The sequence below is a fragment of the Eutrigla gurnardus genome (genome assembly GCF_963514095.1).
Source record: "Eutrigla gurnardus genome assembly, chromosome: 23".
Taxonomy (NCBI): Eukaryota; Metazoa; Chordata; class Actinopteri; order Perciformes; family Triglidae; genus Eutrigla; species Eutrigla gurnardus.
The window spans coordinates 8,643,986-8,669,955 of NC_139934.1; the positions used below are offsets into that span (position 1 = coordinate 8,643,986).

The 25,970-nt window shown below is 43.0% G+C and overlaps 1 protein-coding gene across 6 annotated transcripts in view; it reads left to right on the top strand.

Annotated features, from left to right (window-relative positions):
* Window positions 1-12,943: 12,943 nt before the first annotated feature.
* Window positions 12,944-25,970, top strand: part of LOC311008763 (adhesion G protein-coupled receptor L3) — a 179,396-nt gene continuing 166,369 nt past the window's right edge. For 2 of the 6 annotated variants that reach the window (XM_084002626.1, XM_084002627.1), the window contains exon 1: window positions 13,163-13,416. The gene's annotated coding sequence lies outside the window, so the exon portion shown is untranslated. Of the gene's footprint in view, window positions 13,417-25,970 lie in introns of all 6 variants that reach the window. The other 4 variants (XM_084002628.1, XM_084002630.1, XM_084002629.1 and 1 more) reach the window with 3 other exon arrangements.

Here is a 25,970-nt window from a genome sequence, read left to right on the forward strand (position 1 = left end):
GGGGCGTCGTGTAACTCGATCCTCTGTGGACATTCTCGGCCGCACCGGCGGGGGGGTGAGCTGGACTCAAGCGCCGCTTGCTGGTTGCCGGAGGCCGGGGGCGTCTCGCCTGAGACCACGGCGTGGGAAATTAATTACAAACATTAAATAGTAGCCTAATAACTAACTTATTTCCCCATTAGAGTGCAGCCATGATTGTATTATTACACTGGGCCTCCAACTAATAACGTCTTATAATCTTCTGTTACACATTCCTATCCAGAGATGCTTTTTTTTTTTTCTTTTTTTTTTTTTGCAATTTAAATTCGACCTGAAGTGCATTGCAAAAAAAATACAATATAAGTAAGCACCAAGGACATCCATGCACTCAATAAAGATATGTGCATCCAATATGAATACCGATCCCCAGGACTGATGGTTTACCAGGTGGCTAACTGTCCTATGGCCACAGACATTGCCTACAATCACACAGTATTTTAGCGTTGACAGTAGAGAACCACTCGCTTTGCAAAGGGCAAACAAATGGTGAATTCCATTAAGGATAACTCATAACGTGCAGTTTTATGAAACAAAATGCCCAAATAACGCTGTTTTGTCTCAGGCAAGCCTGAAATCCTTGAAATGAAAACATCGGAGGACACCTGGCCTGAGTAACCCATACGTGTCAAAGATGCAATAATGCACTGTTTATACGCCCTCGAGCAAAATGTTGAGCTCCATATCTAACTTCAAGGCCTGCTATAAAGGAAGAATAATACTGCAGAAAGTCTTCTTCAGTCCTTGCGGGGCAAATAAGGAAAGAAGCAGCACCTGAATTCTTAATGTAGATCTTGCAAACGTTGCTGCAGGGGATCCCTTCTTGGAAGAACTGACACAAACTTGCGTTAGGATTTTTGATTCAATCAGTTTTATGAGGATGACCACTTCTGGGGAAATGGTCAGGCAAGAAATCGTGCGGTTCGTTCTGATGATAAGCGTTTACACATTTAGTTTACAACCCCATGTCACACACCTACATATAAAAGCTAAATGCATTACAATACAATAAGCAATACCGTGTGCGATTTTAAATTCCATGTGGAAAGTAAAGTTTTTTGAAAGCACCTTGGAAAAGGACACGGCATGATGATAAATCCAGTCTGTGTCCTGTTTACAGGCTTACTCACTCTATTTCAGGCTGCAATGCGCCATGCTTATCAAATTTGATATGAGCTGTTACTCAAAATGAAATGTATCAGATGCCTACTGAAGCTGTTGCCTGTTAACTCGTGACTCAGATCTTGCAGCAAAGAAAAAGCAATGCTCTGATAATTCTTTGGTATTGTTTTCCCTTCATCGTAAAATAAAAAAAGAATGATTTTTTCAGTGTTGGTTGGTGAGACCAAGCTGTAGATCTGCCCTTTGACCTCAACTTTAAAACTTTTTGTTTTTAAGGATCAACACCCCAGAGCAGAGCTGGAAGGAGCAAGGTCGCGATGTAAGAAGTAATTTCAACAAGGGAAAAAAGGGATTCAAGCTACTTTCAGAGAGCTGATAGTGACTAAATCCCTTCACCATTTATATCTTTACTTCTGCCTTCCTCTTATCCTCCCTATAACTCCCCTCTTTCTTTGACAATAAGCCACTGTTATGTGGGAGTTCTGACTCAGCCAAATGGTGAAATAGACAAGAGATTGAAACAAGAAAGAGATGAAGAGGAGAAAAAAAACCACCAGCTCAGCTCAGTGCGAGGCAGCTTCAGCATTTTGTATTTTTATACCTGCCTATCACGAGCCCTCAGCAATAGTCATTGTTTGAGACTGCCATCAAATGTGTGGGCAGCTGGATTCAAATCTTTATTCCAGTAGGGGTTTTTTTTGTTGTTGCACATTCGTATGGTTTCATTTCATTAACCCTTTTTAAATGGGCCGAATCGTCGGCGTAAAAGCTGAAGTCGGAGAGGTTAATTGCTGTTTTTTCTTTGTCCAAAAAACGCACCAATTAACCCGTTATGTGGGGGTCGATGTGAGATGCTGTCCATGACTAATAGCATTAGCGAAGGCACAACCCCATTAAGAAAAGTATAGCGCACGCAAACCGGCACGCTGTCATGATTAATGCTATTAGAAACACCTGTGTTTGACGGGTCAAAAACAAACGGCCTATATAGATGGACATTTTCTGTGTGCCGGCCGTGTTCACATGCGCTTAGCTGGTAGCAAATTGCGTGTTAGCGATTCAGTTTGGTGATACATAGCGGAAGAGATTGATCAAGGTCACAATGATTTAGCAATAACCTGACAAGTGCCGCTGCCGTGAGAATGACATCACCGCTTGTATGTTTTCTTTAAAGGAGCTCACTTTTTTTAGAAGCTTTATTAGATACTGGCGAGGTGAAGTCGTGGAGATGTGCCCTGAAGGCATCACAAACCCAGTGATTGTATTGGTAGAGTGAAAGCTGGCATTGTCTGCCTGTCTTGATTTATTGCCAATAAATCCATCAATATTCAGAATCGCCTTTAGAAGTGTAACATCCCAAAAGATGAAGGCTTGCAAGAATGAGATGATGTTGAGAATAATATGTAAATGATTAATGATATTTCACCGCGGCTACAGCTGGGGGGCTGCAGTGGTATTTTTTTTGTTGTTGTTTCTTTTTTACTCGGACCTTTGTGTCTGGTCTTCTGGGTCACAGGAAAGAACATTGAAAGTTTGGCCTGATAGTGTTGTGGACTCTGGGTCACATGGGTCAAAACCAATCAATAGGTCTGCTCCTGTTGGGAATTTGAATCTGCGGATGAAAATTTACTGCCAATCTGGTGTCCACTTGAGGAGGTTTTGGAGACTTTGAGAAGTTATGTTGGCAACAACAAAAAAAAGTTGTGGGAAGAAAGGTCATCAAAAATCAGCTTCTAGGTCTCGGGAGCACACATGTGACACACCAAATGTCATGCCAATCCAGACATGAAAATAAAATCAATTGTACACATTCTAATAACTACTTAACCTTCTGTTTTCTGTGGTGTTTAGCCCTGATGCAACCCTGAATAGTCTAAAACATAGCATGCAACAAGTATGACGTAGGACCAGGACAGCAAACGGAAAGTCTTAAAAAAGAGCCCTATATGAAATGGAAGATGTCTCCTCACCTCAAGACAAACTAACATGATAAAATACATAAAAGAAACATTGATCAGCAAAAGTGAGGCAATACAATTTTGTGTTATGAATGCATATTTTCATTTCAGACCCTCAATTTGCAATAAATAGAAGTGCGGTGTGAGTAAATGTGATTGGGGATAATTGCCGTCAATGTGTGAGAGTTGGCAGCCGTGTGATTGCCCCCGCTATAGGTCGCTGATTGCCAACCTGGCACAGCAGCTTATTACGAGCAATTTATTGTCCCCCATCTTCTTTTCAAGTTTCTGTAACATCACATTCAGGGGAAATTACAACCTGTATCACTTGAAAGCGCTTTTAGAGCTGTTGTCTGACCTCAGTATAACTCTGACAGATGAAATTAGGGCCTTCGGGCTCCGAATGTCCCACGAATCCGAGAGCTTTTGAATGCACCCTGAGTCACAACAGGTGGCAAGTGAGCAGCATTGAGGATAAATAATAACAGCTTTCAGGTGGGGAAAAAAATCTGATGAATGAAATGTCCACGCATACTTTTAATGCAGGCGTCGGTCACTGCAAAGGAAGAAAAGGTCACACTTTGTTAGTTTAGATAATACAGCAGGCGGTTGCCTCTCATCCAATCGTCGTCTATACATGTGGAAGTGCTTTGACGATAACATTTGAGTCACAGGGCAATAGCGTCTGTTTTTGTCGAAGATAAATTGGATATGCGGGTCATTTAACTACTTTTACTGCTGTTTTGAAGACACATTCTGGCTCCTCAAAGTCTTTTTTCCTTTTCTTATCCGCCTGCAACAAAACATATTCAGTGAGCTGCAAATGTAAACAAAATAGATTTGTAACCTGTTTCTCAAAATTGCTTTTTTTTACCCAGGCAAACATGGTTGTTGGAAGTGGAATCGGCCCTAGCAGAGTATCACAGAGTTAGAAAGTTACATATATTTATCTTAGATTACATTATTTTATATCTACAGATTATAAATGTATTCAGCTTTCCTTGAGGGGAAGTTTAAACTCAAGTAAACACTATGTAGATCTAAGTGTATGGACATCTCTCCTATCAGTCTGGACCAGTCTTCACACTCACATTCATACCTAGGGGCCAATTATATGAATCAATTAACCTACCTATTATCAATCAATATCAATCAATTATAATCTGAAGATATCAATTATTAAAAAAAAACAGACCACGCATGATTTGATAATTGACAGGCGCGTAAAAAACAAGCCATTTCTAATCATTGGCGGTATGCACTCCTGTGCGCAGTCACCAAGGTGGTGGAAGCTCCACCTCCTGGGATTTGTAGTTTTTAAGTGCTGATGGCGTTCTGTGAGGCATATTAAAGCGAAGCTCCAGCAGCGGGGTTAGCGCTAACGTTCCGCTAGAATTTACAGCCGAACAGCGTGCAGTGCGGCGGGCTACGGCCGGAAACGCTGGTCTGACGTCACTACGCCAGAGAACCGCGACAGAAAGCAGTAAGTGCGTTTGTTGTGTTAACGCTAGAAAGTTAAACATGCTTCAAAACTTCTACTGCTTTCTCGCGTAATATTTTAAAGGAAACGCAATGCAGAAGCTTTTTATTTATTTATTTTTTTGCAAACTAACTACGTTTCCTTGAGTGGACCTCCAGTTTCTGGCTCCTTGTGATGCCAACTAAGCTTGTTAAAATGCAGAGGTGGTCTTTCTCACAGAATACACTTTTGACGGGAGGAAAAGCACAGGTGTAAATAATATAATGAATAGAATAGAATTGAATGTGGCTGCTTTTTATTCGGGCTTGGGACTCACGCCGGAGCACTTGAACGCACCAGAGCCATTGTTGGTGTTATTAGTAACACCCGTGCTTTTCTAACGACGACAAGGCAAAGTGACGGCTGTGAGAAAGGGCCTGTTGTTGACGTGTTTTGGCCACTTAGGGGCACTAGAACATGTTGTTAGCACAACATTGACATGATGTTAGAGTGTAAAGGTGATGTTAACTGTGCAGACTAATCTGAGGGGATCCAATCTCACACAGTTTTGATCAACATGTGATCAATGTATTGCACTTCCTTATCAGCTCAATACATGTGCTGCATTATCTAAATACTCAACATTTAACCAATGCCCCAAATTTGACAAGAGCTTTATTTTTCGCGGGAGCTAGGTGGATGCATTTGGGACTCAACCATCCAGTCCTGTGCAAATGTGTTTCTGCTCCAACATCAAGCAAGGGATGTCATAGAGGTCCATGGGTCCAAGGCCATGGCAGTTTCGTTTGGCGGAAAGAGTAACGATTCACTTGCCTCTTTGCAGTACAACCTTATGGACAGGGGCGTAGCCATCATTTCAGAAGTGAGGGGGACAAATTGTTCTGAGGTCTATTGAGTGATTTATCATCCTCTTGCATTCAATTGCACCTCTCCTTAGTGGCTAAAGAACCACATAACTACAAACAGCACAGCACCAGGGGGCCGACTTTAGTTCTTTAGAATTATATACTATCAAAATCTAAAGTCAAAATCTAAAATCTAAAGCTGAGTTGACACAGAATGACTCTCTAACATCTACTGGGTAAGTAGCCATTTAATAAATGTGGGAAGCAAAATTTATAAATAGAATTAAGAATTGTAGTGGTGACATAGCTGTGGAAATTAATCGCAAAGTCACTTTTATGCTATCTTTATTTTTTCTCAGCTAGTTATATTCTCTTCTCACCTGTGACCCTGCATGATCATTCTCGCTGGCCTCTGGTCCACGTTCTCCTCCCTGAAGCTGCTCTTTCTATTATATAAAGATTAAAAAAATATGTGCAAAACAATAGTGAGCACAAGTTCTGTGCAGAAATTAAGGAGGAGTGGGTATATTTCTAGGTGGTAGAGTAGCCAAAAATTGTAGTCAAGTAAGAGTGTTGTTACTTTAGAATAATATTGCTCAAGTAAAAGTAAAACGTATTTTGCAGTAAAACAACTCTCAAGAGTACAATGTATCCAAAAAGTTACTCAAGTAAATGTAACTAGTTACTACCGCCGCACCTAGCAAGTGATTCAACATAACTAATAGTTGTTATCTAGCTCAACTTGATAGGCCTATATTGACATGTATTAATTAGACATCATTGAGCTAAACATCTACATGCAACAGAAATACTCAACTTACATGGTTTGTTTGGAAAAACAGTAAGGTTTTTTGCCTCTTGCCTGCTGGTTTGCTGAATATGGTGAACAAGATCTGAATCAATGTCTGTGTGATTGAGATCACAACACAACAGCGGTGTTTGCCGCCCGGCTCTGCCTGCTCATGGTGCGTTCGAAGGCGGCTCGGAAAAACTTGTTTCCACGTATTAAAATGAATTGAAGGGTTGTAATGCCTGTAAAAAGTGCGGGGGACGGAGGGCACAGATACGTACCCCACGTCCGCTACGCCCATGCTTATGGACATATGAACTACCATGTATGCCTGCTTGTAGACCATGCCAACTTGAGAATTATGAGAATCACAATAATCCACCTCTATGGGACGAAGAGTGTGACGTGGGTTCTCCCCGGGTTCTCTGGCTTCCTCCCACAGTCCAAAGACATGCATGATGGGGATAGGTTGATTGATCACTCTAAATGTCCCGTAGGTGTGAATGTGAGTGTGAATGGTCGTCTGTCTCTACATGTCGGCCCCTTGATAGACTGGTGTCCTGTCCAGGATGTACCCTGCCTTCACCCAATGATAGCTGGGATCGGCTCCAGCCCCGCCGCAACCCTGAATACAGGATAAGCGGTAGACGATGGATGGATGGATGGATGGATGGATGGATGGATGGGGTTAGCGGTACTGAGCCTTCACGTGGCAGCCCTGTTTTGACTAATTTTACAGTACCACACAGTTCTAATTAATTTATTCTTTGTTGGAATCAAAAGATAGTTTTGAACCACAGAAATCACCAATACAAGGCAAAACGATACGAGAAAGGAGAAATATGCAGTTACTTCGGGGAAATTGTACTTATTTTTCACATAAATATGCTTGTAAACATTCACTTTAATAAATAATTGTACTTGTAATCACTTATGTATCATGCACATATGCTATTTGGAATATTAAATGGCTAAAACATGTATCAGATACCAGTATTCCTGGTCTAGGAGGAATACAAAGGAGTAATGGTCATTTTAAGGACCTAGCGGTGGACATTTTGAGAATGGGGCCTTTCTCAGTATCACACTTTGGTAAACTTTTAGTATGTTTATAAGTACATCTGATACTAATCCACTGACAAACCTTTTGTTCGAATTTTTTCGGGGTCAAGTCATAGTTGCACCTCCTGACTAATTGGCTAACGTTAGCTGGAGCTTGACAAGTGTGTACATTTTGCAATGTTGAGCAAAAAAAAAACCCAGAAGGGACTGCAATGGAAAATGATTTTTTTTAAAACACAAAACTCTTTGCTTTTGTTACTTCTCTGTACGTTTTTTTTTTTTTTTTTTGCTGCAGGGATTTTTCAGTCATGTGGGAGTTTGAACGCAGCAAATCTCAAGGAACACACAGATACACTGTAGGAGTATGTCACTTTTACAAGAACTTGTATTCTTATGGTATTTAAACATATATCACCTTTAAACACGGACTGAAATCTTGTTGACGTGACCTCTGTATTTCCTTTGATTGACAATTATGATAGGATGTTAACCGCAACCAAGTCGTTTGATGTGCAACTAAACATAACACAAAGCTTCAGCCACTTAAGTCTTTGAAAAAGTTCATTAAAAAACACTTCACTTTACTTTAAAAACACGCAGAGAGAGTAAGCGCTCTTATATCTTTTATTTCCACATACATACGCAACCTCTTCCTACACGACAGTAGGTGTGTGCATCTATTCTCGCTCCTACACACTCTCACTTCCCACACACACACACACACACACACACACACACACACACACACAGACGTGAAGAAAGTCATCGATCCTGCTTTTAATTTCGCCACATTGAATACACTAATTTTATTCTAGTTTGTGTCAAAATCATTATCCTGCTATTCATTAGGACACAAATTAATCAGGAGTGGACAGCAGCTGATATTCCAATACGGAAATTGTTGTCAATTTAAATTACTTGAAAAAAATTGATTGATGAGGGCTGGCTCCAATATGTCTTAGTCTTTTACCTTGATCCGAGAAGAGGCTAATACTGACATGGACACACACACACACACACACACACACACGAATGCAATCAATCACAATCAGCCTGTTGCCCTTCCAAACTTCTCGTTTTGAGCCATTTCAATTAACTGTAAGTCAACCGATTCTGAAATCTGCTGAATAAAAAAAAAAAATAAAAAATGCTTTTGCTGTATTTCTTTCATAAATGTGGGGCATTGATTTGACATCGGAGGAAAAAACTATTTTTGCTAAACATTTGAATTTTCCCTTGTTGAAGCATTCAGGCCACAGTGGGCGAAAGAAACGTAGGTGATGCCTGGTGAAGTTTACCGCAGCTGTATGTAGGCCGGCATGCCTTGCCCACTGACTGTGGGTGGCCATGTGCACGCACTGAAGTTAAATCCAACCCACTAATCACCATGTTAAGAAATAGGTTTAATAATGCAAGACGTTGTATAAATAAATCCCTAATTCTACTAAATTTGACCTTGCAGATCTCAAAAATATCATGTTTGATGTAATAAAAATAAAAGTAGAAGAATTCTTACATGCTGAATGAATGCTGAGAGATGGGTTGCTGTAATACTTCCTCTTCATACTGGCCATGAAGCAATTTTTTTGTGTATTAGGCCGATCAATATGAAATCGGTATCTTTGTCCTGGAAGGCTGGAGTATAGATTCAAAGCTACTGGTTTTGTAGCAGTAATACAGCTAACTATATGTAGCTCAGAAAGGAAACGGCGTCCCAGGAAACACACAGAGGGAATTTCTCACCTCAAAAGACGACAACTTTTAAAGACACCCACTCAGTATGGCTGGCTTAGCTTCATATCACCTTTTGGCCGAACTTCAGAATGCACTTTTTGGCCTTTTGTGAAATGATGACTGTGGATTTTTTTTTCTTACTGTGTAGATGCGGCCAGGATGCGGAGGAGTGACCGTTAGAGGGACCAACCGCTCGCACAACGAACACACGGTGAGACCAAAAAAACCCGAACCCTCCTTTAATCTTGCACTCTGCTTTGATGGGGGAAAGCCTTGACTCACCTGTGTCAATGTCTAGACAGTCGCGACTCGGTACGTTTATTCAAAAAACAAAGGCGTGACATTTCAGGCTGAGGACCTTCATCAGACCTCCACTGACCTACAACATGTTTTTGTTAGTCTATCCAACATCCTGCATGTCGAGCACTTTGTTACTATTTAGTTTTTGTGCTTTTTGAGGCTGCCCTCATGTTAAAAACAGAATTTGTCATTTGTCTTCCTGCCTAAAACAGCACACGTGGAGGTTTACCTGACATGGATTTGGAGTGGCAGTGTGAATTAGGACTCGTCTGTCAGGAATAAAGGTAGTGGTTGATGTTAGAGAGCCTCTGAGACGGGGGATCAAAGTGTATTGTTGGGTCATGAACGGCTGTGATTCGAGCAGAAAGATCGTTATTCGGCTGTTTGTGGCAGGGGACGCCGATTTAATCTGACCACGACCTGGTTATGTCTTTTCCTAACCTTTAACCCCGTAGTTCTGCTTCTCAACAAGACTCGGATTGTTTAATATGATACACTTTTGTCCATGTTCTCATATTAGTATTTCTGGAGCTTAATGCACATCTGCACGGTTCCCCAAGAAGAAGTACGGCGTCTCGTCGTCGAAGCACATTATGCATCGCAGCATATGTAAGTGTCAGCACTGTGGAACGTGATAATTCCCAGGCATGCTAGCTTGGATAAACAGGGGAAATGGCTTCGGCATTATTGGATTCACTTTGCACAACAACTGTCCCCATAAGCCTTAATTTTGCTGAACAGCTTTACATTTGGCAGGCGTTTCTTACAACAGCACGGTGAGTAGCCGTACAGAGGTTTTATGATGCCGTGCATCACTTTATGGTGTTTAATTATGACTGTCTCAGGTGCTTAACTCTCTGTATTTAGCAAATCCGTTGTTGGCAGCTGGGGAACGTAGCATTAGCATGTCACGCACACGATTACACATATTGCCGTAAAACTGAAATGTTTGTGTTTACAAGGAAAGAGATATTGAAGTGAGTTTGTCGTTGGAGTTTTGACATTTTTGGATCATTAACACTGTTTAGTGGTTAGCTCGTGGCACACTTACAAATACAACTACAAGAATAAACAAGAACTAGGCAACACCTAGTTGAGCCGGACCCGGATACACAACTGTTTGCATGCCCTTTAATCACACCTTTGATCACTTTGACTATGACAATATCCAGGGTTTATAATTGGTCTCATTCAGGTCTCTAGGTATCTAGTTGGCAACTCTGCTCGTCGACTGGTTGTTGCCGGGCAGCTTGAGCACAGTACTTTCCCCCCCTAAAAACTGCTGCCTGCTGCTGTTGAAAAAATATGCTGATGAGAGCTGTGAGAGTGGACCAAAACAGTGATCAGCTCTTAATATAAAATATTGATTATAGCAGCTTTTAAGTTGTAAATCAGCCCAGGGTCCAACTCATGGAAAGCGTTTTATTGCTCTGCTCCCTGAATAAGCAATACTGCTAAGAAACAGATTTCAAACCTTCTGGGTTTTTTTTTTTCCTGTTTAGAATATGAATTTTAATCAGGTGTTTGTATCATAATGAAGGTGTTGTGTGGGTGTAGAATTTGGTTAAGTAAACAAAAATCCAAAATTGAACCCATTCTAATTTTTCAGTGTAGAAGAAGCATGTGTAAATGAACTTTTTTTTTTTTTATTCCTGGAAGAATACTGGATTTAAATTGAAAGCTTTTTATCTGACAGCAGTAATGGTATCTCTGTCTTGAGGACGGTTGGTTTAAACTTAGCAAGGAGAAATCTCTTCCAGCTTAAAGTAAGGGACAAATCTGTGTGTGGATCCACTTACTGTAAATGATAGAGTTGCAATAATGGAATAAACAATGTTTTTAATGCTAATGGGGGTATTTTATAAGCATCTGACATATTTTCTCATAATTACTTATTCATTGTCATTTAACTCTCTGGCAGCTTTCTCTTTATTTTACAACTTTGAATGACAGTTCCCAATACAAGTATCGAATGGAAATACCGTTGATTCTTCACTCACAATTTTGTTTTGATTTCTTTCGCTCACATTTTTTCTTTTTCTTTTTTTTTTTAGGAAAAGGAAACGGGGGTATTCATGCAGTTCAGGGACTATTGCTTTCATGGTTTTCTGTCTTTTTTCTGCAGTAATACAAGATATGGTAGCTAACTTACCCTCATTTCCATGTTTTTGAAATGCTTTTCCATTTTAATGGAGGACGTGCAAACCTTTTTCTAATGTTATCACACAGAGTGTTTTATTCAGAAGATAAAAAGGATCTTTCTGAATCTGACTGGTATCCTATTAGTCCGTAGGCATCTGCATCTCCAGCATTCATGTATGCGAATGTGGAGTCTGTTATTTTTCTACTTCTTGTATATTTGATGTGGTCGAGATGGCAGCGGTATATTAAGGTGTCGCTTTGAAGCTACCTGGTTTATGCAAGTGTAATGGCAGTGCTTGGTCAGTGCTTTTTTTTTTTTTCTTTTCCTGAAGAAAATCCATTTGCATCGGCGGTGCGTGGAAAGCAGTGCCGGGGAGAGATAACGCTGCATCTTTTCAAACGCAGGCAGCCAGTTATTTTTCATGGAGGAGTTCAAGGTTTCACCGAGACAGGAAACAAGTGCTCCAAATGTGCTTTACCAGGTCTGTGTTTGCACGGGCTCATTAGTGGAGCGCCGGGGTGAGTGATTGGATGATTGCTTGTTATTGTTTGATTGTAATTAGGATTATTATAGTGATTAATTGGCTATAGGATGATTGAGAGGTTGGGGGGGGGAGTGCAGCTGGGCCAGCGTTCAAAGGTCATCGGATGCATTTCTTCGTGGTTTTCCAGTTTTTTTTAACTCGTGATAGTATACAGTGGAAGGAAACAGCTGGAATCACAGTAGTGGCAGAAGAAGAAGATGGAGCTTCGACAGCCTCCAGCTTAATTGGTCGGTTTTGCAGCAAGAAAATACAGCACAAGCTCTTCTTTGAGGGGAAAACACTTTCTACAATCAATACAGTCGGAGAATGCAGTTCATAAATGGAGTAACCAGTTCCCGCCAGTGTGTCACAGTGTCTTATGATTTGTCATTCAACCAAATGGACTCTTCCTTTGCTGAACTGATGATGGGCAGTCTTTTTTTATACTAGTGGCATTGGATGGAGGCGTTGGATCTTTTCAGAGAGAGAGAGATGCATCAATATTGCAGCCATGAAGCCCGGAATGTAATCTAACAAAAGGTGTCGTGCCAGCTTCAGCCAGGATCTATATACACAGTGGAGGTAGGTAAGGATTTGGAGAGCATGTCATCTCGCGTTTGCTGCTAGGTGGAGCCCGAGTATACGGCGAGAGCGGCAATCCACATCCGAGTTTTTTCCTCTCACCTTTCACTGGCTCTCCGAGCCCTCGGTCTCCATACAGAATTACTCCCAGCCAGTGCGCGCAATTGGTTTGTCATAGTCGCAGAGAGCTCAGTTTTTTTTTTGGACACAAACAACTTAGATTATCCACCCCTCCTCCTCCTCCTCTCCTCCTGCGGAGCTTCTTCTTTTTTTGTGTTTTTTTCTTCTTCAAAATATCCTCTCTCTCTCCCTCTCTCTCTCTCTCTCTCTCTCTCTCGCTCTCTGTCGCTCTCAAATTCTTTTGGATACTCTTTTTTTTTGCGCGTGTTTGTGTGCGTGAGCGCAGAGGACTGCTGGCGTTTTGCCTTTCAGCTTTACGGGACGTGATGTAGCCCTCCCGCACCGAAAAGGGACGCCTTGTGCCATAAAGGGATGTAAGGGACCGTGGATACAACGCCGAGGAAGCTGCCCGTTTCTCCCCCCAAACCCCCCCCTCCCCAACAGCGCGACATCACCGGGTACTCGGATTCCGGACGCGCGGCACACGCTCCTACCGAGGCGGCTTTCACGGGGGGGATATTGAACCGGAGCGGCCGGCCGGACGCAACTATTTTGGATTCGTCGTCCTCCGCGACCCCCTTTTCCCATCCAGTCCTCGCACAACGCAGCGCGTTACGGACGCCTCAGAGACAGTTGCGAGAGAAATGATGGCTAATACTTTGAATGGAAGGACGTGATCTATCCCCGACCCCCCCTTTCACCGGTCATTTCTGAATCCGCGGTAAGTGCGACTTTCCGCCGCCGAATTGCATGCCCCCCCCCCCGTGTTTTGTGCGCACATCCACGGATCCTCCGCAGATTCAGCTCGCGGCGATAATAATGCCCAACGAGTGAATCCCCGCAGCGGCGTTGATGTGCTCTGTAATGTCAGTGTTGGCATGCACTCCACTCTTTAATTACTTAAACCGGGCTATTGATGCGTTCAGGTGTAATCAGCGTCGATCGCAACGTATTGATAGCCAATATGAAAATTTAAATTTCCTGTTGGGTAATGAATCCTCCTGTTAGAGGCTTGGTTTGTGGTCCAATGTATCCGGGGATGCTTTTTCCCCCCCCAATGTGCTTAGAATATTTGGATGCATACCTACGGATGAAGTTTTTTTTTTTTTGTTTGTTTTATTAAGTCATGCAGTTTAATTGTGTACAGCATCTATTTTTTTCCCCCCACTTTAAATTGAATGTGACTCCCGTGTGTGTTTGGCCCCTGAGGCGAAGACAGTAGCTGACAGTAAAGCACGAATTGTGTGTCTTTCATCCAGAAAAAAAAAAAAAAAACTGAAGAAATGTACGAATGCAGGCCTGCGTTTGTTGTTGAGAACATGCTGGAGTGTGAGGATGGATGCAGTGGATCCAGCATCTGCACTTTGTATAAGAGGTTGCTTATAGATAATGGAGAAAGAATTATGTAGAATTCTCAAATCCATTCTACCCCTCCCCATTTGAAAGTGTTACTATTGTTTTTTTTTCAATACTGCACACATGATTATTTAATGCACCGGTGAAAAGAGGGAATAGTGAATGAATGGATGCCCCTGCTGAAGAAGACATGCTGCCCTGTGTCTGAGAGGAGTGCAGGGTTGGTTGGTTGGTGGGTGGGGGGGTGGGGGGGCACTGTACCGCATGCTTTGATGTGAGGACAGCACACTGTCGTTCAACATCAAAATCAAAGTGGAAAAGGTAACTAAGCCGATCACTTTGAATCACATCGGAAGCTTCCTCATCGCTGAAACACGACCCTCCCCGTCTCTGAATCGATGTTTAGAACACGGCTCCATCTTTGCTGAATTCTATCTGGGGAAAAAAATGTAACGTGCCGTGAACTCGGAAGGTGAAATGTCACCTGCGTTTTTTTTTTTTTCTGACCGAGGATTTGTCTGTTTGGGATTAACGTCCCCTCCATTTCAGTTCAACATTATTGCTGGTTGTTTCCTTATTTGACAATTACATTCATTATGTCCTGGACTGCAGGACCATCTGTCATATAATCTGCATTGGTAGAAGTGCCCTCAAGCAGATGACACACACACACACACACACACACACACACACACACACACACACACACACACACACACACACACACACACACACACACACTGTTTCCTCCACCAGCAGTAAAAATCTTGACTGGAACTCAAGGGGAGCTTTGATGCTTTCTGACTAAACGCTTATGTTAACCCACACACTTTGTTTTCAGTGCATCTCATCCCTTTTTTTTCTTCTTAACTTCAGCTAAATGCTGCTCCTGGTGGAATATAATCAAGGTTCCATTAAATATAACAGCAGTTGAACTTAGCATCTGGTGTGATACCTGATGGGACAGCGGCGTATGAAAATAGAATAATTGTCCCTCGCCTTTACTCCAGGCTGTTGTTATGCTGCCGTCTCCTTTGTGAGGAGATGCTGTGCTACGCATCGATTGGATTGGTCATCTCGGGTAAAGGGGAGGCATTGAGATCGGGGGGTAGGTGGTGGAAATGAAATGGGAACTGGCAGAGTACACACAGATCCACTGTATTTGAGTGTTTTCACCGTACCTCCTCCTGCCATTCAAGGCAGTAAATGTTTCTCTCAGAACCTGAAATAGATATTTGTTATTCGTTTGTAGAAGTGGTTGAATCCCTCAACCATAAAAACACTTTGCTGTATGAATCTTAAGAGGACTTCTGAGTGTTTGTATAGTGACTCATGCTACCGTACGTCTTTTACGGCCTAAGTCCAACACTTTATGCGGGCACATAACTCTCCCTGTTGTATTGGGTTACACCAATAAGGGTTCTTTTTGTTTTGCTTTTTCTTCATTTGGTCATTTATATTGTTCCTTCGAAGTGATCCCACTCAATTTGATCCACCCCGTCGATGTAGTGTAGTTTTTCAGCAAGTGAAACTCTTTCATTCTGCAGTTCTGCTCGTTTTTTTTGGACACAATTGCGAAGATCAAAATTGCCATTGGGTATGAGTGGAGACATTGGGCTTTTCAGTTTCTGTCTCAGCTTCATGTGGGGTACAGCCTCATGGCTTATATACAGCAAGGGCCTTCACTGCTGTATCCAATTGGATAACCGTTCCCTACAAAGGGAAGCATTTGAACAAAACGAAATGATTTGAATGGCACCTTTTTTCGCTTGGCTCAGCAAACCTAAACCATAAAGACACCTTCACTGTCCGACTATGCCCAAATACTAATCGACCCTGGTCTGAAAAAGCAGTATATCAGAATCACTGAATGACTGAATACCTTTTTTATGTCGCTCTAACTGCTTTGTCTGTAGTGATCTGGCATGCCACTGTACATCGAATGTAACGCTCAAGGTCGTACCGCGCATACTTTTTCAGATGTTCATATTTTTCTCTCAGGATTGAAGGCTTGGCATTAATGAGGGAAATGATTTCTAGGTGATTACAAAGGCTTTAAAACCCGTCTTTAGCAGCGAGGGTTGACATTTTGGTTGGAGGGAAATTGGTTACAATCCCAGCGAAGTTGATGGTCTCCATGGCAACCGATCACTTACGGTAATGTAGGGTCTTTTTATTCTGCCAAGTGCAATGGCAGTACTACTTTACTCAGACGAGGACCTAACACTTGTTTCTACTTTTTCGCTCTTACTTTATCGGCAATGATATGTTGCCGGTTTCTTTCTTTCGACAAATGTACTCATTGTAAGTCGCTTTGGACAAAAGCCTCTGCTAAATGCCATAAATGTAAATGCGATGGCATGTATTTTCTGTGGCGTTGAACAATGATTTGATGAACTGATCAGTCATTTGACAGAAAATGGCCTGGATACCACTTAAATCGCTGCCAGCCTCTCAAATAACATGAATATTTGTCGTTTTTGGAGGGCCTGTTCACTATTTTCTGACATTCACAGACTAAATGATTAATAGATTGTCAAGAAAGTAACCAGTAGTTGCAGCTGTGTTTATAGTTTTCTGTGCTGACGTGATGCCGTGGATGTATTTGGCAGACTTGCAGGTCATATTTCACCGTATTCACGCTGCAGGTCAGTGGAAACCCTGATGTCTGCTTTTAATGGAACAATGTGCTCAGAGACAATGTGAGGGAGAGCATTATATGAGATTGTAATGTAATGTCACCTTGCTGACTACAGTTCACCTAACGGCCACCGTTGTCATTAACAACAGGGATTATCTGAAAGTTATATATGCAAACACACACACACCATTTTTTTTTTCAGGGCAGAATGGCACATTATGTCACTGGTTTGCAGGATTCACAGATCCTTTACATGGAAATGTTGATGTAAAATCTCCCTGCATGCGACACCGCCATTCTCCAAAGCTTAATTCTTTTTCTAACCGAGGCATCGCTGCATGACATCCTTGACAAGTTAGAAAATAAGGAACGCATAAGAAGTAAGAAGTCTGTCTCGCACAGATGAATTAAAAAAAAAAGGGTGTTTTGCAGTTGAATGATTGTTTATCCCCTCGCTGGATGCTGACATGTTACGCATCACAGAAACATCTTCAGAGCAGGGAGATTATGCCTTGTGTTTTCTTGCAGATTTGTCCCCTGTGATTTTTAAATAATGGGTGACTATCTCCAGTCTAAGCCCATAGACAAGGTAGCCATGTTGATTAAAAACAGCTTATATGCTTTTCACATAATTCATAGATATTCTTTTTAAACTTTTGGCAAAGAATACATGCCTTGTCACCTACTGTACATGTATTAACATTCCTGTGAGCCAAATCTCACCCGCTGCTAGGGTGAGGCCCTTGGTTTTTCCAAGGTCCAAAAGACCAGAGTTATCATGCTGTTAGGAGGGAGACAGGTTGGCCTGATGGGGCCCTTTCTCCGGCAGGAATGTCACAAAAGAAGAAAGGCAAATGCTGAAAATAAAAAAAGAAAGCACATGGCCGAGGAAAGGTCCTCCGAGGTCTACGCCTCTCGACGCTGTAGCTGTCCTGCCTCATAAAGAGCACGGCGAAAAAGGTTTTGACACAAGAGTTCACAAACCCTCTCTGCAGGAAATGGTTACAGTTTAAATGGAGACTCTGGCTGGTGCTTGATGGAAAGAACAGACAGACATTTAGTGGCTTTATTGTGTGTCGCTCTCTGAAGAGTGAACCCAATGTTTGCAGGTATTTTTCGCGTAATAGTCAAAGAAAATAGTCCATAACACAAACACACGTTTTTTAAATACATATTTGGTATCCAGCATTTATTGTAACATATTAATGAATATTATGTATATAAGGCCAATAGCATTTCAGTGGAAGGGTTTGACTGTGTGGCATCAATGTTTTTGTGTGTGTGTGTTTATCGCACCCCTTGGAAAATAAGAGGGTCTTTGAAGATCTATGAAATGGAAAGTACAAACGCTACCTGATATCTGAGAGTCTGAAAAACACGGTGTGAGGCAGCTATATCTATCGGCCCAGAAAAAGAGAGAAATCAACACTTCCTGTTCATCGCCTTTATTCGTTTCCACCAGTTCACCTCAAATGAATTCCAGAGAAAGGTGCATCGATGAGGGTTTGCAGGGGATTGTATCCCTCTCCGGTAGCAGCTTTATATAACATATAATATTCTTCATTTGATGACAAGATCTTCATCTTCACGCATGTTTCTTTGTGTTGGACAAACAATTTGTGGGCTGTGAAAGCAAGATGTCTCTTATCTTGCCACTAACAATATTGGAACAAATCGCGGATCTGAAGAAAAAAAAATAAAGATAAAGGCATGAGGTATTATATCACTTCCTGCCTGAGGGCCACCGCGTAGAAGTAGGAGATACCATCTTTGCTAAACCCTGAAATCAACTGCCATTTTGTACCGTTGCGTTCACAGAACGCACTCAGCCTCCACTGTGTTTTCAATTCAACTCACACTTCTTTTTGCATTCGGAATTAATAAAAAGGCCTCCGAGGCTGTTACATTGTCGGGCTCAAGTGCAGACGTTACCGTGACCAGTGTGCTTTATTTTTTTTTTATTATTCTACCCCCTCACCCCTACCCCACCCTTAATTTGACACTAGTTAAGTTGTCCCCGGGGGGGGTCGAAACACTTAGTAGTCGCATTTTAACACTCTGCAACTTCTGCGGGCTGAGATACAAAGGCGACATGCCGGGGGAACACGAGCACCACGCATTAACTAGCTCGTGCAGACGCAGCTATGCATTCATTTTCTGAATGGAGACGGAGATGAGATCTCTGTATTGCAGCGGCGATACTTCTGAGAATGCCGCTCGCAGATAAGGGGCCACTGCAGTACGTCTGACCAGTGATAAGTACGCCGATGAGAATCCGTCGCCCCCCTTACTCGATGAAATCAGCACCGGCGCTCTTAGCGTATCTGTATTCCGAAAGAGCAGCGTTGTATAACACTGTTAACCCTCGCCCCACTAAGATCGAACTTGCCCAAGGAAAATGAATGTTTATGAGTGAAGAGGAGACGTTCTCGGCCCGAGTACAGATATGGAACCAAAAATGTCAACTTAGCATTTAAAGCAATCCGAGCCACTCTTACGACCCTGTTGGTGGAGTTAAAAGGTACCCAAAAGCTATCAAACTGACAAAGCCTGACGGAACCGCAGTACATCAACCTCTTTACTACGCTGTTAAATCTGATACATTTGTCTATGTGCATTTTACAGTATGACGCCAAGTTTTTTTTGCAACAATATTGATCGCTTTCCGTTGTTTTCCGAATGTTTTTTCTTGTGTTTTTTTTTCTCCCCCCTCATGAACTTTGCACCAGTGAAGAGGATTCAAACAGAGATGCAATGCTTCTCTGAGGCCGACGCTCTAAAAGAAGTTAATTTATGGCCTGTTTGCGAGGCAGGTTTGGGCTTGAATACATAATAAGGTGGTGCACCTGCAGCCGCATACAAATGAATGGAAATGACGGTTAGTATTTACGCCTCCCGAAGCCATTGGGACCTGCTGATCTGACCACTAATTGGCCGACGAAGAGAAATGAAGATAGCTTCCTTGTTCGCAGGGTGCTGTATCTGCAAATATCAGGTGCAGATTTGGACTGTAAAGTAATCAAATCGGGTTGATTAGACCAGGTATCGATACTGAATATATAAGCATAGTATCATGCCTTTGTGGTCCATTTGTCTCCTTACAGGTGTTTTTTTACTCTGTTATCTCCTTCTAGTTGTTTTGGGTCTCTTTATCGTCGTTTTATCGTTCCCCCCCGTAATCCACCCATGTTCCTCGGTCGATTGACATCTTCGAAACATGCAGGGACACTGAAATGTTTCATTGTGCGACTATGCTATTGTGTTTTGGATAAAAATCCATTACAGTGTTTTTTTTTTTTATTCTGTCATACATTCAACTTTCCACTTTAGAAGAGCTTGTAATGGAACACAAAACATGAATGCCTTGCAGAAATGTTGATTTCAATATCCTGCTGAACCCTTTAAATGGAAATACCGTTTCCTTATTCATACTGGATCACATTTACAGAGAGTAGTAGCATTTTTCCGGGCGGATGATTAAAGTATTTTCATACAGGAAGGGTGGCTCCGCGATGAAGGATTTATGTGGGGTCATTTACTCTTTTTCTTAATTAAGAGAAGGCCTATTTGTCATGCACTAAACCAGGGTGAATCAGAGTCTCATTCGACTTGTGACTTCAAAACGTATTGCAGCATTTCAGCATCTCCCTCTGTGCTTGTGACTTAGACCAAATTGATTTTCCTAATCGATAGCATAGGATTGGATTTAGGAGTGTGTGTGTGTGTGTTTGTGTGCCTCAGCCAGCAGGCCCCTCAAGTCTTTATGAGCTTCTGCTCACAGGGTAACAGTGCATTTTACATCTGGGGCGCTTTGTACACCTGCTTCATCTCTGGTTGGTATAATGACAGCAGAAATGTGTATCCACTGGCAAATATAAACTTCGCTGCCAGCCCTTTGTCACCTCTGGAATGAAGATGACTGAATTGATGCGACGCCCCAGTGGAGCAAAACCATTTAAATGACAACACATTTTTGTCTCACCTTGAACTTAATTGACTGCCTGAAAGCTGGCGTTTGAAAAGTGCTGACAGAATGGCTTCTCGGGTTTTGGAAGCGCTCGCTGTTGACGGAGCCTTGTGTTGTTTCGGTACCGCTGTCACGCCGGCGTCTGTGCACCACATTCATAGGTAGAGCTGCGTGCCGTCTTCTTCATAAGACATTACGGACGGTGCACGCAACATATTTTTCCTAATGGGCTTAATGTCTGCAAGCATTAGTACGTATCGCATTCCTGCAGGGAGAAGTGGCAAGTGTGCTCCTTGCTATTCGAGGGTGAATTAAAATACATGGCTTTTTATTAAGTCACATTTCTAGCAATTTGGCAATATCTCATGTTCCCATTTCAGCCTATTAGTTAGAAAAAGCAGCCGTTAACAAGGCACCTGATGACAAGGAGGTTGATGACCCAGGTGTCCGCCAGCGTACCTGTCAGTCATGACAGCTGGAGGACTGGGTAGCAGTTACGCTGTCACCGGGAACAGACCAGGTACCCCGAGCCGCTCGTAACATTGGTCTCGCCTGTGAAGCCGAGCCGCAACGGTGGCAACTGTGGGATTTCTTAGAGGGTAGCCACAAGACTGTAATCAGTCATTATGTCAGAAGCGAGCCCCGTGAGCCCCAGCTCCGGCTTATTCAGCCAAGTAATAAGCAGCAGATAACGGCGCCGGCGTGCGTGAAGGCAGGAACAGAGGCCCCTGGGCGAGGAGCTAGCAAACGGGGGGCCTCTTCCTCTCGTCTGCCTACGCGGGGACATCGCCGCGGTTCAAGGGCTGGATGGAGCTTTTCTTGCTGTTGTTCGGAGACCTCCCTCCCGTTAATGGATAACCTTGAGGCGCTGGCAGGAAGTGGAGCCTTAGAGTCGAAAACCGTGTCAAAACAGAAACTAGGATCAGGTAGCATTACAATAGTAGGGGCTAAACTGCCCTCTTGCAATTTAGATATCTTAACTTTCAAATCAAATTCTATTTTAATACTTTACATTAAGCTCTGTCTTGGTAAAGGGGATGGACTGTGTGAATAGCAGGGACAACCATGGCAACAAGTCCACTCCTATTATTTTTCTCTTCCTGACAGCTGCTGATGTGTTGTAAATAAACCAGAACTTCTAGTCACAGATGGATCTATAATAGAGCTCTCTATGAAGAGATTCTTGCCGTGTTTAGTCATTCAAATGCCACGGCAGAGCTGCTGACTATGTGATATTGAATAAAAAAAAAAACACCCACCCCCTCCTTTTTCAGCACTGTTCCTATTCCCCTCCACCCTCATGGAGTGTTGTCGTTCCAAAACAAGGGTCATAGTCTCCCTTTGTCTCGCTATAGCATTCCTCGACATGGTAGTATTGACTGGTTCTCCTGGGTGAGCGGTGCCGTATAACATCCATACATCATTGGGAAGACGGAATGACAGACAGGGGGAGTTGAGATGTCAGGACAACTGACATCCACTCCCATCCTGTTCTCCACAGCGATGCTGCGTCGATAGCACCGTGCTTCTGCACCTTGCTAGTGCACTTGACATGATAAATATATATATTTTCCTGCGGTGGATGCTGCAGGGACTCATTCTCCTTCCAAACAACGTGCTTTTAAGCAGCCCGTGAACATCCAGAGACATGAATGTTATTTGCTCATCGACTGCCTCGTTATAATTGGTTCACTTCTGTATCCACGCAAAGATTGATAGCTAGATTAATCTCATCAAAAATGTTAAGCTTTTATAATCTTCTCATGGACCCATTTTACTCTCTCATACATAATAAATGTAGCTGGAAGACTGCCGCAGAGAAATGGCTTACCGCAGTTAACATGCTAGTTCCACGTGGCAAATATGAACCTGCAGCGCGCCGCCAGACAGCGAGCTCTCGGGTCAACTGTAGTCCAACCTTTATGGAATTCTTGCCCATAATGATTAATACGGTAGGTGTAGTTATTGCCTTGGAAGTCATCAGTGGAATGCTGCAGTTAAACAGTCATCTATAATCCAGTTCCATTCCACCCATGCCGATACGGTTTCCTGAAGCATCGATGTCTTCTTTCCTGTTAATTTCTGCGCGCTATACAGTCTCTACTAATGAACAGCCCATTATTGATTGGTATAGACAACAACGATTGCTTTGTTTCTCTGTTCCACTTCCAGTTCAGTCTCCCAAAGAGGTGTCGAAAGGCGTAGAAAGTCACCGCGCCACTTTTGACGACTCCAGACCAAAACTCCATTTAGCGAGGGTTTCTGTTGTCACTGGTGAGCGCTGTGAAAGGTTAGGCTCCTGTAATCTTGTTTATGTTTTTGGTCAGTAGTAAGCCTCCCTAAGCCAGCTTTGTGTCAAACACAGCTGGAGAGGCCGTTGCAACTGCAGCAGAGCAGAAATAATTGGTCCAGCGGCTTGGATGCAGCCGTGACACACAGGTCATTTGCTAATTTTTGTCTCTCGGCTCATCAATGCAGGTTTTCTGGAAAAGTGTGTTCAAAATGATTTATGGTCTTTGTGTTGCTTTGGTAGAAATGGAAAGTAAACGACTCTTATAAAAGAGGATTTAAGAGGCTTTGATTTGGTTTCTTTGCCAGTTGCTGCAGTCACTATCCCAGTGTATTTTGGGGGGCATCACATCAATACTGTACAGTATCTAAGTGCACACTCTCCGAGTGAATTGCCCCGATCTTGCAAACAATGAAAACAAGTCCTGCTTATATGTGATGTCATAGCAGTCCCAAGATAAACCTTTTTCCCCCTCTTGACTTTGAGCAGCCCACCTCCAGCTGATGGGGGGGATTTGGATAGGAAAGTCCGTCGAAGCCACTTGTAATTATACTGGCAATAAAGGATGAAACTGAGCAGAAATGAAGTGCTTTTTGTGCATCGATTTTTCTCTGCATCTGTGGACTCTCCGGGGAGAGGGAGAGACAATTGTAACCTTCTCTATCGCTGCACTGCAGGAAAACAAGGGGGGGGGGGGTGCTCCATGCACGTCCCTTTTCCCCCCCCTCCGATTTTCTTTTTAATACAATGAGAGCATGTACATCAAACCATCCTTCTAATCTAATTATGGATTGAAAAGGAACCGAGGCCAATGTGGAAAGAGGCCACACGAGCACTTTACCTTGCAAGAGTTTTGATGGCTTCTGTGATCTCTTTTGACATCTGACAAACTTTGGCCAACCTTTGGTGGGGATCTCCATAACTTGGATGACAACGTGTAGCAAGGCTTGTTGCCTTTCAAGAACTTCCCCCTAAGGGTTCGTGCCCATTTTACGTTTTGTTTGCAGGAATCTTAGGCCTGTCATTTCTGCAGAATGTCACCTCACCTGGGTATCAGGAGAGTGACCGCCACCTCGACTGCCCTCCGGTCCCCGCAGGATTCCTGCCCGTCTCTGCTACTGCAGATGCCTCCGGACTATATAAAGATTGGTTACTTTGGAAACCGATTGCAGCTCTTGTTTGCTTGTTTTTTTTTTGATGGCTCTTCCTGCTGTTTTTCTCGAGAACTTCCCCTGACCGCGTGCTTTGCACAGTCACACCAGCAGATGCGCCGATTCGTCACGCACAAGAAACCCCACTCCGGCAGCCATCTGTCTCCTTGTGTCTGTTACCATGCGCCGGCAGTTTGTTTTGGTACCCATTACCCATATACAATTTTAATGGCATGCAAAATATGCCGCACCAATCTCACGACCCTCCGATCACTCACTCTAAAATCTGGCTCCCGACCTATACGCGACCCGAGTAACAGAAACCAGAAAATATACCGACTGTCACCATATATAGTTTCTGAGACTTGTGAAAGGGTTTGCCATTTGATGCTCCAATATACTGTTACCTCCACTGGGGTGGCTGGACTGAATTATGCCCAGTTAAAGAATGAAACATGACTCCCTTCGACCTGATTCCTAGATGACCTAACAAAAACAACATGCCAAACCTTAATGGGTAAAAAGCAGGTCAGAGGGATCGCCCGAACTGCTCAGGAGAATGAAATTCCCGAGCCGTTTCACCAAGCTGACGGTATGGAAACCAGTGCATACCGATGACCCCGCCTAGCTTTATAGGAGTGTTGTAAATGATGAGGTGTGGATTCGTCTTCATAGACAGAATTCCTAGGATACTGGGATTAATTAGACCGTCGCAGTGATGAATCTGCTCTTCTTGTACTTGCTTCCCAGCTCCATGTTGCCATTAGTATGCAGCTCGCCTTTCAGTTGAGCATTGAGCACTGGTAACCACAGCACACTCACCATTATAATTGTTCCTGGTTTCTTCTCCCACGCCTCCCCTCCCCCTTTGCATAGCCGTTCAGGTGACATTTCCGGGGACGTTCTGACGTTGGAGGTGGCTTTTGGGGGACTTTCAGACTGCAGCAAAAGGTTATCCATACCTTATGCTGCACTGCAAGCAAATGCACAACACCATAAAATATCTCTCTCTTTCCAATGCAGCCCTTTCTTATTATTCCAGCCACCTTTTTCTGCCTGACATTGCGAGGCCAGCCACAGTTTCTCCACTCACTTCAGTCACATTTGCTCATTGCAGGCGACCTGATGAGGGACATGGCCGTTATCTCTCGCCGTGCCCAAGAAGAATACGCTTTTTTCCCTCACAACCTATATCGTAACATTGAAGCAGGCGATTGCCACATGCTCTCACATCAGCCACTAGCTCGGAATAATGCAGCGCAGGCTTTCAGCGGGAGAAAAGATGCCTATCGTTCTCTGCTGAGCTTTTACTCTCCTCGGGGCTACGTGTTTAATATGACTCTACAAATTTGATTTAGTGGGCAGATAGCCTTAGGGCTCAGAGGTCGCTGCTGCAGAGACCTCTGGTGTGTAGTACGTGGCAACAACCTATGTAGGTTAAGGTTATCTCGCAGATGTTGTGGAACTGGATATAGCGGAGGAATTCTCATAGAAAAGGCGTGTATGGGTTTAGGGTTAGCGAACAACCACCAAGGTTTCTCACCAAGGGCAACAAGATAAATCACTTTTTTTTTTTTCCTGCAGTAATTTGTTGCCTATTCCTTTTTGAGCCCAGGTGTCCTTCCTCTGCATATTTCCCGAACATATTCTCTCACAGAGCATCGCATTCGTATGCCGTGTTTTCCTTCAACTCTCATCCCACCCCTTTCTATATTCATCCTCTATTCAATTACTTTTTGGTGTCAGCGGAGACTCATTCTCTACTATATTGCTCTCCGATGCGTGTTGCTACCCCACAGATTTATGTCGGAGCTGAAGGATGGCTGTCCAATTTTCTGCATGGATAGCAGTGCCGGTGGCATCGTGTGTG